Genomic DNA, 15010 nt, shown 5'->3' with positions numbered 1-15010 from the left:
AATTTGATGGTTTCGTTGCACTTTCCGAGCCCGTAGGGTATCTGAGTGGCTTAAAAGTACAAGAAAACACTTCAAAAGTGACGTTTCTGAAGAATTTTAACAGTTTTCTTGTATCTACGAACGCCAGAATGCATAAAATTGACCTAAACGTCTCCTTTTCCTATTCTGAGTCGATTCTGCATGCTTTAAGTGTGTTTGGTGGCTCAGAACCATCAAAAAACGTTGAAATATAGTTCAAATTCAATAAAAATCGACAAAAATACAGTTTCTAGCTAAAATTTGATGGTTTCGTTGCACTTTTCGAGCCCATAGGGTATCTGAGTGGCTTAAAAGTACAAGAAAACACTTCAAAAGTGACGTTTCTGAAGAATTTTAACAGTTTTCTTGTATCTACGAACGCCAGAATGCATAAAATTGACCTAAACGTCTCCTTTTCCTATTCTGAGTCGATTCTGCATGCTTTAAGTGTGTTTGGTGGCCCAGAACCATCAAAAAACGTTGAAATATAGTTCAAATTCAATAAAAATCGACAAAAATACAGTTTCTAGCTAAAATTTGATGGTTTCGTTGCACTTTCCGAGCCCGTAGGATATCTGAGTGGCTTAAAAGTACAAGAAAACACTTCAAAAGTGACGTTTCTGAAGAATTTTAACAGTTTTCTTGTATCTACGAACGCCAGAATGCATAAAATTGACCTAAACGTCTCCTTTTCCTATTCTGAGTCGATTCTGCATGCTTTAAGTGTGTTTGGTGGCTCAGAACCATCAAAAAACGTTGAAATATAGTTCAAATTCAATAAAAATCGACAAAAATACAGTTTCTAGCTAAAATTTGATGGTTTCGTTGCACTTTCCGAGCCCGTAGGGTATCTGAGTGGCTTAAAAGTACAAGAAAACACTTCAAAAGTGACGTTTCTGAAGAATTTTAACAGTTTTCTTGTATCTACGAACGCCAGAATGCATAAAATTGACCTAAACGTCTCCTTTTCCTATTCTGAGTCGATTCTGCATGCTTTAAGTGTGTTTGGTGGCTCAGAACCATCAAAAAACGTTGAAATATAGTTCAAATTCAATAAAAATCGACAAAAATACAGTTTCTAGCTAAAATTTGATGGTTTCGTTGCACTTTCCGAGCCCGTAGGGTATCTGAGTGGCTTAAAAGTACAAGAAAACACTTCAAAAGTGACGTTTCTGAAGAATTTAAACAGTTTTCTTGTATCTACGAACGCCAGAATGCATAAAATTGACCTAAACGTCTCCTTTTCCTATTCTGAGTCGATTCTGCATGCTTTAAGTGTGTTTGGTGGCTCAGAACCATCAAAAAACGTTGAAATATAGTTCAAATTCAATAAAAATCGACAAAAATACAGTTTCTAGCTAAAATTTGATGGTTTCGTTGCACTTTCCGAGCCCGTAGGGTATCTGAGTGGCTTAAAAGTACAAGAAAACACTTCAAAAGTGACGTTTCTGAAGAATTTTAACAGTTTTCTTGTATCTACGAACGCCAGAATGCATAAAACTGACCTAAACGTCTCCTTTTCCTATTCTGAGTCGATTCTGCATGCTTTAAATGTGTTTGGTGGCTCAGAACCATCAAAAAACGTTGAAATATAGTTCAAATTCAATAAAAATCGACAAAAATACAGTTTCTAGCTAAAATTTGATGGTTTCGTTGCACTTTCCGAGCCCGTAGAGTATCTGAGTGGCTTAAAAGTACAAGAAAACACTTCAAAAGTGACGTTTCTGAAGAATTTTAACAGTTTTCTTGTATCTACGAACGCCAGAATGCATAAAATTGACCTAAACGTCTCCTTTTCCTATTCTAAGTCGATTCTGCATGCTTTAAGTGTGTTTGGTGGCTCAGAACCATCAAAAAACGTTGAAATATAGTTCAAATTCAATAAAAATCGACAAAAATACAGTTTCTAGCTAAAATTTGATGGTTTCGTTGCACTTTCCGAGCCCGTAGGGTATCTGAGTGGCTTAAAAGTACAACAAAACACTTCAAATGTGACGTTTCTGAAGAATTTTAACAGTTTTCTTGTATCTACGAACGCCAGAATGCATAAAATTGACCTAAACGTCTCCTTTTCCTATTCTGAGTCGATTCTGCATGCTTTAAGTGTGTTTGGTGGCTCAGAACCATCAAAAAACGTTGAAATATAGTTCAAATTCAATAAAAATCGACAAAAATACAGTTTCTAGTTAAAATTTGATAGTTTCGTTGCACTTTCCGAGCCCGTAGGGTATCTGAGTGGCTTAAAAGTACAAGAAAACAATTCAAAAGTGACGTTTCTGAAGAATTTTAACAGTTTTCTTGTATCTACGAACGCCAGAATGCATAAAATTGACCTAAACGTCTCCTTTTCCTATTCTGAGTCGATTCTGCATGCCTTAAGTGTGTTTGGTGGCTCAGAACCATCAAAAAACGTTGAAATATAGTTCAAATTCAATAAAAATCGACAAAAATACAGTTTCTAGCTAAAATTTGATGGTTTCGTTGCACTTTCCGAGCCCGTAGGTTATCTGAGTGGCTTAAAAGTACAAGAAAACACTTCAAAAGTGACGTTTCTGAAGAATTTTAACAGTTTTCTTGTATCTACGAACGCCAGAATGCATAAAATTGACCTAAACGTCTCCTTTTCCTATTCTGAGTCGATTCTGCATGCTTTAAGTGTGTTTGGTGGCTCAGAACCATCAAAAAACGTTGAAATATAGTTCAAATTCAATAAAAATCGACAAAAATACAGTTTCTAGCTAAAATTTGATGGTTTCGTTGCACTTTCCGAGCCCGTAGGGTATCTGAGTGGCTTAAAAGTACAAGAAAACACTTCAAAAGTGACGTTTCTGAAGAATTTTAACAGTTTTCTTGTATCTACGAACGCCAGAATGCATAAAATTGACCTAAACGTCTCCTTTTCCTATTCTGAGTCGATTCTGCATGCTTTAAGTGTGTTTGGTGGCTCAGAACCATCAAAAAACGTTGAAATATAGTTCAAATTCAATAAAAATCGAGAAAAATACAGTTTCTAGCTAAAATTTGATGGTTTCGTTGCACTTTCCGAGCCCGTAGGGTATCTGAGTGGCTTAAAAGTACAAGAAAACACTTCAAAAGTGACGTTTCTGAAGAATTTTAACAGTTTTCTTGTATCTACGAACGCCAGAATGCATAAAATTGACCTAAACGTCTCCTTTTCCTATTCTGAGTCGATTCTGCATGCTTTAAGTGTGTTTGGTGGCTCAGAACCATCAAAAAACGTTGAAATATAGTTCAAATTCAATAAAAATCGACAAAAATACAGTTTCTAGCTAAAATTTGATAGTTTCGTTGCACTTTCCGAGCCCGTAGGGTATTTGAGTGGCTTAAAAGTACAAGAAAACACTTCAAAAGTGACGTTTCTGAAGAATTTTAACAGTTTTCTTGTATCTACGAACGCCAGAATGCATAAAATTGACCTAAACGTCTCCTTTTCCTATTCTGAGTCGATTCTGCATGCCTTAAGTGTGTTTGGTGGCTCAGAACCATCAAAAAACGTTGAAATATAGTTCAAATTCAATAAAAATCGACAAAAATACAGTTTCTAGCTAAAATTTGATGGTTTCGTTGCACTTTCCGAGCCCGTAGGGCATCTGAGTGGCTTAAAAGTACAAGAAAACACTTCAAAAGTGACGTTTCTGAAGAATTTTAACAGTTTTCTTGTATCTACGAACGCCAGAATGCATAAAATTGACCTAAACGTCTCCTTTTCCTATTCTGAGTCGATTCTGCATGCTTTAAGTGTGTTTGGTGGCTCAGAACCATCAAAAAACGTTGAAATATAGTTCAAATTCAATAAAAATCGACAAAAATACAGTTTCTAGGTAAAATTTGATAGTTTCGTTGCACTTTCCGAGCCCGTAGGGTATCTGAGTGGCTTAAAAGTACAAGAAAACACTTCAAAAGCGGCGTTTCTGAAGAATTTTAACAGTTTTCTTGTATCTACAAACGCCAGAATGCATAAAATTGACCTAAACGTCTCCTTTTCCTATTCTGAGTCGATTCTGCATGCTTTAAGTGTGTTTGGTGGCTCAGAACCATCAAAAAACGTTGAAATATAGTTCAAATTCAATAAAAATCGACAAAAATACAGTTTCTAGCTAAAATTTGATGGTTTCGTTGCACTTTCCGAGCCCGTAGGGTATCTGAGTGGCTTAAAAGTGCAAGAAAACACTTCAAAAGTGACGTTTCTGAAGAATTTTAACAGCTTTCTTGTATCTACGAACGCCAGAATGCATAAAATTGACCTAAACGTCTCCTTTTCCTATTCTGAGTCGATTCTGCATGCTTTAAGTGTGTTTGGTGGCTCAGAACCATCAAAAAACGTTGAAATATAGTTCAAATTCAATAAAAATCGACAAAAATACAGTTTCTAGCTAAAATTTGATGGTTTCGTTGCACTTTCCGAGCCCGTTGGGTATCTGAGTGGCTTAAAAGTACAAGAAAACACTTCAAAAGTGACGTTTCTGAAGAATTTTAACAGTTTTCTTGTATCTACGAACGCCAGAATGCATAAAATTGACCTAAACGTCTCCTTTTCCTATTCTGAGTCGATTCTGCATGCTTTAAGTGTGTTTGGTGGCTCAGAACCATCAAAAAACGTTGAAATATAGTTCAAATTCAATAAAAATCGACAAAAATACAGTTTCTAGCTAAAATTTGATGGTTTCGTTGCACTTTCCGAGCCCGTAGGGTATCTGAGTGGCTTAAAAGTACAAGAAAACACTTCAAAAGTGACGTTTCTGAAGAATTTTAACAGTTTTCTTGTATCTACGAACGCCAGAATGCATAAAATTGACCTAAACGTCTCCTTTTCCTATTCTGAGTCGATTCTGCATGCTTTAAGTGTGTTTGGTGGCTCAGAACCATCAAAAAACGTTGAAATATAGTTCAAATTCAATAAAAATCGACAAAAATACAGTTTCTAGCTAAAATTTGATGGTTTCGTTGCACTTTCCGAGCCCGTAGGGTATCTGAGTGGCTTAAAAGTACAAGAAAACACTTCAAAAGTGACGTTTCTGAAGAATTTTAACAGTTTTCAATTTTATGCATTCTGGCGTTCGTAGATACAAGAAAACTGTTAAAATTCTTCAGAAACGTCACTTTTGAAGTGTTTTCTTGTACTTTTAAGCCACTCAGATACCCTACGGGCTCGGAAAGTGCAACGAAACCATCAAATTTTAGCTAGAAACTGTATTTTTGTCGATTTTTATTGAATTTGAACTATATTTCAACGTTTTTTGATGGTTCTGAGCCACCAAACACACTTAAAGCATGCAGAATCGACTCAGAATAGGAAAAGGAGACGTTTAGGTCAATTTTATGCATTCTGGCGTTCGTAGATACAAGAAAACTGTTAAAATTCTTCAGAAACGTCACTTTTGAAGTGTTTTCTTGTACTTTTAAGCCACTCAGATACCCTACGGGCTCGGAAAGTGCAACGAAACCATCAAATTTTAGCTAGAAACTGTATTTTTGTCGATTTTTATTGAATTTGAACTATATTTCAACGTTTTTTGATGGTTCTGAGCCACCAAACACACTTAAAGCATGCAGAATCGACTCAGAATAGGAAAAGGAGACGTTTAGGTCAATTTTATGCATTCTGGCGTTCGTAGATACAAGAAAACTGTTAAAATTCTTCAGAAACGTCACTTTTGAAGTGTTTTCTTGTACTTTTAAGCCACTCAGATACCCTACGGGCTCGGAAAGTGCAACGAAACCATCAAATTTTAGCTAGAAACTGTATTTTTGTCGATTTTTATTGAATTTGAACTATATTTCAACGTTTTTTGATGGTTCTGAGCCACCAAACACACTTAAAGCATGCAGAATCGACTCAGAATAGGAAAAGGAGACGTTTAGGTCAATTTTATGCATTCTGGCGTTCGTAGATACAAGAAAACTGTTAAAATTCTTCAGAAACGTCACTTTTGAAGTGTTTTCTTGTACTTTTAAGCCACTCAGATACCCTACGGGCTCGGAAAGTGCAACGAAACCATCAAATTTTAGCTAGAAACTGTATTTTTGTCGATTTTTATTGAATTTGAACTATATTTCAACGTTTTTTGATGGTTCTGAGCCACCAAACACACTTAAAGCATGCAGAATCGAATCAGAATAGGAAAAGGAGACGTTTAGGTCAATTTTATGCATTCTGGCGTTCGTAGATACAAGAAAACTGTTAAAATTCTTCAGAAACGTCACTTTTGAAGTGTTTTCTTGTACTTTTAAGCCACTCATATACCCAACGGGCTCGGAAAGTGCAACGAAACCATCAAATTTTAGCTAGAAACTGTATTTTTGTCGATTTTTATTGAATTTGAACTATATTTCAAAGTTTTTTGATGGTTCTGAGCCACCAAACACACTTAAAGCATGCAGAATCGACTCAGAATAGGAAAAGGAGACGTTTAGGTCAATTTTATGCATTCTGGCGTTCGTAGATACAAGAAAACTGTTAAAATTCTTCAGAAACGTCACTTTTGAAGTGTTTTCTTGTACTTTTAAGCCACTCAGATACCCAACGGGCTCGGAAAGTGCAACGAAACCATCAAATTTTAGCTAGAAACTGTATTTTTGTCGATTTTTATTGAATTTGAACTATATTTCAACGTTTTTTGATGGTTCTGAGCCACCAAACACACTTAAAGCATGCAGAATCGACTCAGAATAGGAAAAGGAGACGTTTAGGTCAATTTTATGCATTCTGGCGTTCGTAGATACAAGAAAACTGTTAAAATTCTTCAGAAACGTCACTTTTGAAGTGTTTTCTTGTACTTTTAAGCCACTCAGATACCCTACGGGCTCGGAAAGTGCAACGAAACCATCAAATTTTAGCTAGAAACTGTATTTTTGTCGATTTTTATTGAATTTGAACTATATTTCAACGTTTTTTGATGGTTCTGAGCCACCAAACACACTTAAAGCATGCAGAATCGACTCAGAATAGGAAAAGGAGACGTTTAGGTCAATTTTATGCATTCTGGCGTTCGTAGATACAAGAAAACTGTTAAAATTCTTCAGAAACGTCACTTTTGAAGTGTTTTCTTGTACTTTTAAGCCACTCAGATACCCTACGGGCTCGGAAAGTGCAACGAAACCATCAAATTTTAGCTAGAAACTGTATTTTTGTCTATTTTTATTGAATTTGAACTATATTTCAACGTTTTTTGATGGTTCTGAGCCACCAAACACACTTAAAGCATGCAGAATCGACTCAGAATAGGAAAAGGAGACGTTTAGGTCAATTTTATGCATTCTGGCGTTCGTAGATACAAGAAAACTGTTAAAATTCTTCAGAAACGTCACTTTTGAAGTGTTTTCTTGTACTTTTAAGCCACTCAGATACCCTACGGGCTCGGAAAGTGCAACGAAACCATCAAATTTTAGCTAGAAACTGTATTTTTGTCGATTTTTATTGAATTTGAACTATATTTCAACGTTTTTTGATGGTTCTGAGCCACCAAACACACTTAAAGCATGGCGAATCGACTCAGAATAGGAAAAGGAGACGTTTAGGTCAATTTTATGCATTCTGGCGTTCGTAGATACAAGAAAACTGTTAAAATTCTTCAGAAACGTCACTTTTGAAGTGTTTTCTTGTACTTTTAAGCCACTCAGATACCCTACGGGCTCGGAAAGTGCAACGAAACCATCAAATTTTAGCTAAAAACTGTATTTTTGTCGATTTTTATTGAATTTGAACTATATTTCAACGTTTTTTGATGGTTCTGAGCCACCAAACACACTTAAAGCATGCAGAATCGACTCAGAATAGGAAAAGGAGACGTTTAGGTCAATTTTATGCATTCTGGCGTTCGTAGATACAAGAAAACTGTTAAAATTCTTCAGAAACGTCACTTTTGAAGTGTTTTCTTGTACTTTTAAGCCACTCAGATACCCTACGGGCTCGGAAAGTGCAACGAAACCATCAAATTTTAGCTAGAAACTGTATTTTTGTCGATTTTTATTGAATTTGAACTATATTTCAACGTTTTTTGATGGTTCTGAGCCACCAAACACACTTAAAGCATGCAGAATCGACTCAGAATAGGAAAAGGAGACGTTTAGGTCAATTTTATGCATTCTGGCGTTCGTAGATACAAGAAAACTGTTAAAATTCTTCAGAAACGTCACTTTTGAAGTGTTTTCTTGTACTTTTAAGCCGCTCAGATACCCTACGGGCTCGGAAAGTGCAACGAAACCATCAAATTTTAGCTAGAAACTGTATTTTTGTCGATTTTTATTGAATTTGAACTATATTTCAACGTTTTTTGATGGTTCTGAACCACCAAACACACTTAAAACATGCAGAATCGACTCAGAATAGGAAAAGGAGACGTTTAGGTCAATTTTATGCATTCTGGCGTTCGTAGATACAAGAAAACTGTTAAAATTCTTCAGAAACGTCACTTTTGAAGTGTTTTCTTGTACTTTTAAGCCACTCAGATACCCTACGGGCTCGGAAAGTGCAACGAAACCATCAAATTTTAGCTAGAAACTGTATTTTTGTCGATTTTTATTGAATTTGAACTATATTTCAACGTTTTTTGATGGTTCTGAGCCACCAAACACACTTAAAGCATGCAGAATCGACTCAGAATAGGAAAAGGAGACGTTTAGGTCAATTTTATGCATTCTGGCGTTCGTAGATACAAGAAAACTGTTAAAATTCTTCAGAAACGTCACTTTTGAAGTGTTTTCTTGTACTTTTAAGCCACTCAGATACCCTACGGGCTCGGAAAGTGCAACGAAACCATCAAATTTTAGCTAGAAACTGTATTTTTGTCGATTTTTATTGAATTTGAACTATATTTCAACGTTTTTTGATGGTTCTGAGCCACCAAACACACTTAAAGCATGCAGAATCGACTCAGAATAGGAAAAGGAGACGTTTAGGTCAATTTTATGCATTCTGGCGTTCGTAGATACAAGAAAACTGTTAAAATTCTTCAGAAACGTCACTTTTGAAGTGTTTTCTTGTACTTTTAAGCCACTCAGATACCCTACGGGCTCGGAAAGTGCAACGAAACCATCAAATTTTAGCTAGAAACTGTATTTTTGTCGATTTTTATTGAATTTGAACTATATTTCAACGTTTTTTGATGGTTCTGAGCCACCAAACACACTTAAAGCATGCAGAATCGACTCAGAATAGGAAAAGGAGATGTTTAGGTCAATTTTATGCATTCTGGCGTTCGTAGATACAAGAAAACTGTTAAAATTCTTCAGAAACGTCACTTTTGAAGTGTTTTGTTGTACTTTTAAGCCACTCAGATACCCTACGGGCTCGGAAAGTGCAACGAAACCATCAAATTTTAGCTAGAAACTGTATTTTTGTCGATTTTTATTGAATTTGAACTATATTTCAACGTTTTTTGATGGTTCTGAGCCACCAAACACACTTAAAGCATGCAGAATCGACTCAGAATAGGAAAAGGAGACGTTTAGGTCAATTTTATGCATTCTGGCGTTCGTAGATACAAGAAAACTGTTAAAATTCTTCAGAAATGTCACTTTTGAAGTGTTTTCTTGTACTTTTAAGCCACTCAGATACCCAACGGGCTCGGAAAGTGCAACGAAACCATCAAATTTTAGCTAGAAACTGTATTTTTGTCGATTTTTATTGAATTTGAACTATATTTCAACGTTTTTTGATGGTTCTGAGCCACCAAACACACTTAAAGCATGCAGAATCGACTCGGAATAGGAAAAGGAGACGTTTAGGTCAATTTTATGCATTCTGGCGTTCGTAGATACAAGAAAACTGTTAAAATTCTTCAGAAACGTCACTTTTGAAGTGTTTTCTTGTACTTTTAAGCCACTCAGATACCCTACGGGCTCGGAAAGTGCAACGAAACAATCAAATTTTAGCTAGAAACTGTATTTTTGTCGATTTTTATTGAATTTGAACTATATTTCAACGTTTTTTGATGGTTCTGAGCCACCAAACACACTTAAAGCATGCAGAATCGACTCAGAATAGGAAAAGGAGACGTTTAGGTCAATTTTATGCATTCTGGCGTTCGTAGATACAAGAAAACTGTTAAAATTCTTCAGAAACGTCACTTTTGAAGTGTTTTCTTGTACTTTTAAGCCACTCAGATACCCTACGGGCTCGGAAAGTGTAACGAAACCATCAAATTTTAGCTAGAAACTGTATTTTTGTCGATTTTTATTGAATTTGAACTATATTTCAACGTTTTTTGATGGTTCTGAGCCACCAAACACACTTAAAGCTTGCAGAATCGACTCAGAATAGGAAAAGGAGACGTTTAGGTCAATTTTATGCATTCTGGCGTTCGTAGATACAAGAAAACTGTTAAAATTCTTCAGAAACGTCCCTTTTGAAGTGTTTTCTTGTACTTTTAAGCCACTCAGATACCCAACGGGCTCGGAAAGTGCAACGAAACCATCAAATTTTAGCTAGAAACTGTATTTTTGTCGATTTTTATTGAATTTGAACTATATTTCAACGTTTTTTGATGGTTCTGAGCCACCAAACACACTTAAAGCATGCAGAATCGACTCAGAATAGGAAAAGGAGACGTTTAGGTCAATTATATGCATTCTGGCGTTCGTAGATACAAGAAAACTGTTAAAATTCTTCAGAAACGTCACTTTTGAAGTGTTTTCTTGTACTTTTAAGCCACTCAGATACCCTACGGGCTCGGAAAGTGCAACGAAACCATCAAATTTTAGCTAGAAACTGTATTTTTGTCGATTTTTATTGAATTTGAACTATATTTCAACGTTTTTTGATGGTTCTGAGCCACCAAACACACTTAAAGCATGCAGAATCGACTCAGAATAGGAAAAGGAGACGTTTAGGTCAATTTTATGCATTCTGGCGTTCGTAGATACAAGAAAACTGTGAAAATTCTTTAGAAACGTCACTTTTGAAGTGTTTTCTTGTACTTTTAAGCCACTCAGATACCCTACGGGCTCGGAAAGTGCAACGAAACCATCAAATTTTAGCTAGAAACTGTATTTTTGTCGATTTTTATTGAATTTGAACTATATTTCAACGTTTTTTGATGGTTCTGAGCCACCAAACACACTTAAAGCATGCAGAATCGACTCAGAATAGGAAAAGGAGATGTTTAGGTCAATTTTATGCATTCTGGCGTTCGTAGATACAAGAAAACTGTTAAAATTCTTCAGAAACGTCACTTTTGAAGTGTTTTGTTGTACTTTTAAGCCACTCAGATACCCTACGGGCTCGGAAAGTGCAACGAAACCATCAAATTTTAGCTAGAAACTGTATTTTTGTCGATTTTTATTGAATTTGAACTATATTTCAACGTTTTTTGATGGTTCTGAGCCACCAAACACACTTAAAGCATGCAGAATCGACTCAGAATAGGAAAAGGAGGCGTTTAGGTCAATTTTATGCATTCTGGCGTTCGTAGATACAAGAAAACTGTTAAAATTCTTCAGAAACGTCACTTTTGAAGTGTTTTCTTGTACTTTTAAGCCACTCAGATACCCTACGGGCTCGGAAAGTGCAACGAAACCATCAAATTTTAGCTAGAAACTGTATTTTTGTCGATTTTTATTGAATTTGAACTATATTTCAACGTTTTTTGATGGTTCTGAGCCACCAAACACACTTAAAGCATGCAGAATCGACTCAGAATAGGAAAAGGAGACGTTTAGGTCAATTTTATGCATTCTGGCGTTCGTAGATACAAGAAAACTGTTAAAATTCTTCAGAAATGTCACTTTTGAAGTGTTTTCTTGTACTTTTAAGCCACTCAGATACCCTACGGGCTCGGAAAGTGCAACGAAACCATCAAATTTTAGCTAGAAACTGTATTTTTGTCGATTTTTATTGAATTTGAACTATATTTCAACGTTTTTTGATGGTTCTGAGCCACCAAACACACTTAAAGCATGCAGAATCGACTCAGAATAGGAAAAGGAGACGTTTAGGTCAATTTTATGCATTCTGGCGTTCGTAGATACAAGAAAACTGTTAAAATTCTTCAGAAACGTCACTTTTGAAGTGTTTTCTTGTACTTTTAAGCCACTCAGATACCCTACGGGCTCGGAAAGTGCAACGAAACCATCAAATTTTAGCTAGAAACTGTATTTTTGTCGATTTTTATTGAATTTGAACTATATTTCAACGTTTTTTGATGGTTCTGAGCCACCAAACACACTTAAAGCATGCAGAATCGACTCAGAATAGGAAAAGGAGACGTTTAGGTCAATTTTATGCATTCTGGCGTTCGTAGATACAAGAAAACTGTTAAAATTCTTCAGAAACGTCACTTTTGAAGTGTTTTCTTGTACTTTTAAGCCACTCAGATACCCAACGGGCTCGGAAAGTGCAACGAAACAATCAAATTTTAGCTAGAAACTGTATTTTTGTCGATTTTTATTGAATTTGAACTATATTTCAACGTTTTTTGATGGTTCTGAGCCACCAAACACACTTAAAGCATGCAGAATCAACTCAGAATAGGAAAAGGAGACGTTTAGGTCAAATTTATGCATTCTGGCGTTCGTAGATACAAGAAAACTGTTAAAATTCTTCAGAAACGTCACTTTTGAAGTGTTTTCTTGTACTTTTAAGCCACTCAGATACCCTACGGGCTCGGAAAGTGCAACGAAACCATCAAATTTTAGCTAGAAACTGTATTTTTGTCGATTTTTATTGAATTTGAACAATATTTCAACGTTTTTTGATGGTTCTGAGCCACCAAACACACTTAAAGCATGCAGAATCGACTCAGAATAGGAAAAGGAGACGTTTAGGTCAATTTTATGCATTCTGGCGTTCGTAGATACAAGAAAACTGTTAAAATTCTTCAGAAACGTCACTTTTGAAGTGTTTTCTTGTACTTTAAAGCCACTCAGATACCCTACGGGCTCGGAAAGTGCAACGAAACCATCAAATTTTAGCTAGAAACTGTTTTTTGTCGATTTTTATTGAATTTGAACTATATTTCAACGTTTTTTGATGGTTCTGAGCCACCAAACACACTTAAAGCATGCAGAATCGACTCAGAATAGGAAAAGGAGACGTTTAGGTAAATTTTATGCATTCTGGCGTTCGTAGATACAAGAAAACTGTTAAAATTCTTCAGAAACGTCACTTTTGAAGTGTTTTCTTGTACTTTTAAGCCACTCAGGTCAATTTTATGCATTCTGGCGTTCGTAGATACAAGAAAACTGTTAAAATTCTTCAGAAACGTCACTTTTGAAGTGTTTTCTTGTACTTTTAAGCCAATCAGATACCCTACGGGCTCGGAAAGTGCAACGAAACCATCAAATTTTAGCTAGAAACTGTATTTTTGTCGATTTTTATTGAATTTGAACTATATTTCAACGTTTTTTGATGGTTCTGAGCCACCAAACACACTTAAAGCATGCAGAATCGACTCAGAATAGGAAAAGGAGACGTTTAGGTCAATTTTATGCATTCTGGCGTTCGTAGATACAAGAAAACTGTTAAAATTCTTCAGAAACGTCACTTTTGAAGTGTTTTCTTGTACTTTTAAGCCAATCAGATACCCAACGGGCTCGGAAAGTGCAACGAAACCATCAAATTTTAGCTAGAAACTGTATTTTTTGTCGATTTTTATTGAATTTGAACTATATTTCAACGTTTTTTGATGGTTCTGAGCCACCAAACACACTTAAAGCATGCAGAATCGACCCAGAATAGGAAAAGGAGACGTTTAGGTCAATTTTATGCATTCTGGCGTTCGTAGATACAAGAAAACTGTTAAAATTCTTCAGAAACGTCACTTTTGAAGTGTTTTCTTGTACTTTTAAGCCAATCAGATACCCGACGGGCTCGGAAAGTGCAACGAAACCATCAAATTTTAGCTAGAAACTGTATTTTTGTCGATTTTTATTGAATTTGAACTATATTTCAACGTTTTTTGATGGTTCTGAGCCACCAAACACACTTAAAGCATGCAGAATCGACTCAGAATAGGAAAAGGAGACGTTTAGGTCAAAATTATGCATTCTGGCGTACGTAGATACAAGAAAACTGTTAAAATTCTTCAGAAACGTCACTTTTGAAGTGTTTTCTTGTACTTTTAAGCCAATCAGATACCCTACGGGCTCGGAAAGTGCAACGAAACCATCAAATTTTAGCTAGAAACTGTATTTTTGTCGATTTTTATTGAATTTGAACTATATTTCAACGTTTTTTGATGGTTCTGAGCCACCAAACACACTTAAAGCATGCAGAATCGACTCAGAATAGGAAAAGGAGACGTTTAGGTCAATTTTATGCATTCTGGCGTTCGTAGATACAAGAAAACTGTTAAAATTCTTCAGAAACGTCACTTTTGAAGTGTTTTCTTGTACTTTTAAGCCAATCAGATACCCTACGGGCTCGGAAAGTGCAACGAAACCATCAAATTTTAGCTAGAAACTGTATTTTTGTCGATTTTTATTGAATTTGAACTATATTTCAACGTTTTTTGATGGTTCTGAGCCACCAAACACACTTAAAGCATGCAGAATCGACTCAGAATAGGAAAAGGAGACGTTTAGGTCAATTTTATGCATTCTGGCGTTAGTAGATACAAGAAAACTGTTAAAATTCTTCAGAAACGTCACTTTTGAAGTGTTTTCTTGTACTTTTAAGCCAATCAGATACCCTACGGGCTCGGAAAGTGCAACGAAACCATCAAATTTTAGCTAGAAACTGTATTTTTGTCGATTTTTATTGAATTTGAACTATATTTCAACGTTTTTTGATGGTTCTGAGCCACCAAACACACTTAAAGCATGCAGAATCGACTCAGAATAGGAAAAGGAGACGTTTAGGTCAATTTTATGCATTCTGGCGTTCGTAGATACAAGAAAACTGTTAAAATTCTTCAGAAACGTCACTTTTGAAGTGTTTTCTTGTACTTTTAAGCCAATCAGATACCCTACGGGCTCGGAAAGTGCAACGAAACCATCAAATTTTAGCTAGAAACTGTATTTTTGTCGATTTTTA

This window comes from Zophobas morio, unplaced genomic scaffold (assembly GCF_036711695.1).
Source record: "Zophobas morio isolate AGI-343-1 ecotype UQ-CSIRO unplaced genomic scaffold, CSIRO_AGI_Zmor_V1 ptg000008l, whole genome shotgun sequence".
NCBI classification, from domain to species: Eukaryota; Metazoa; Arthropoda; class Insecta; order Coleoptera; family Tenebrionidae; genus Zophobas; species Zophobas morio.
This window is presented reverse-complemented; position numbering follows the sequence as displayed.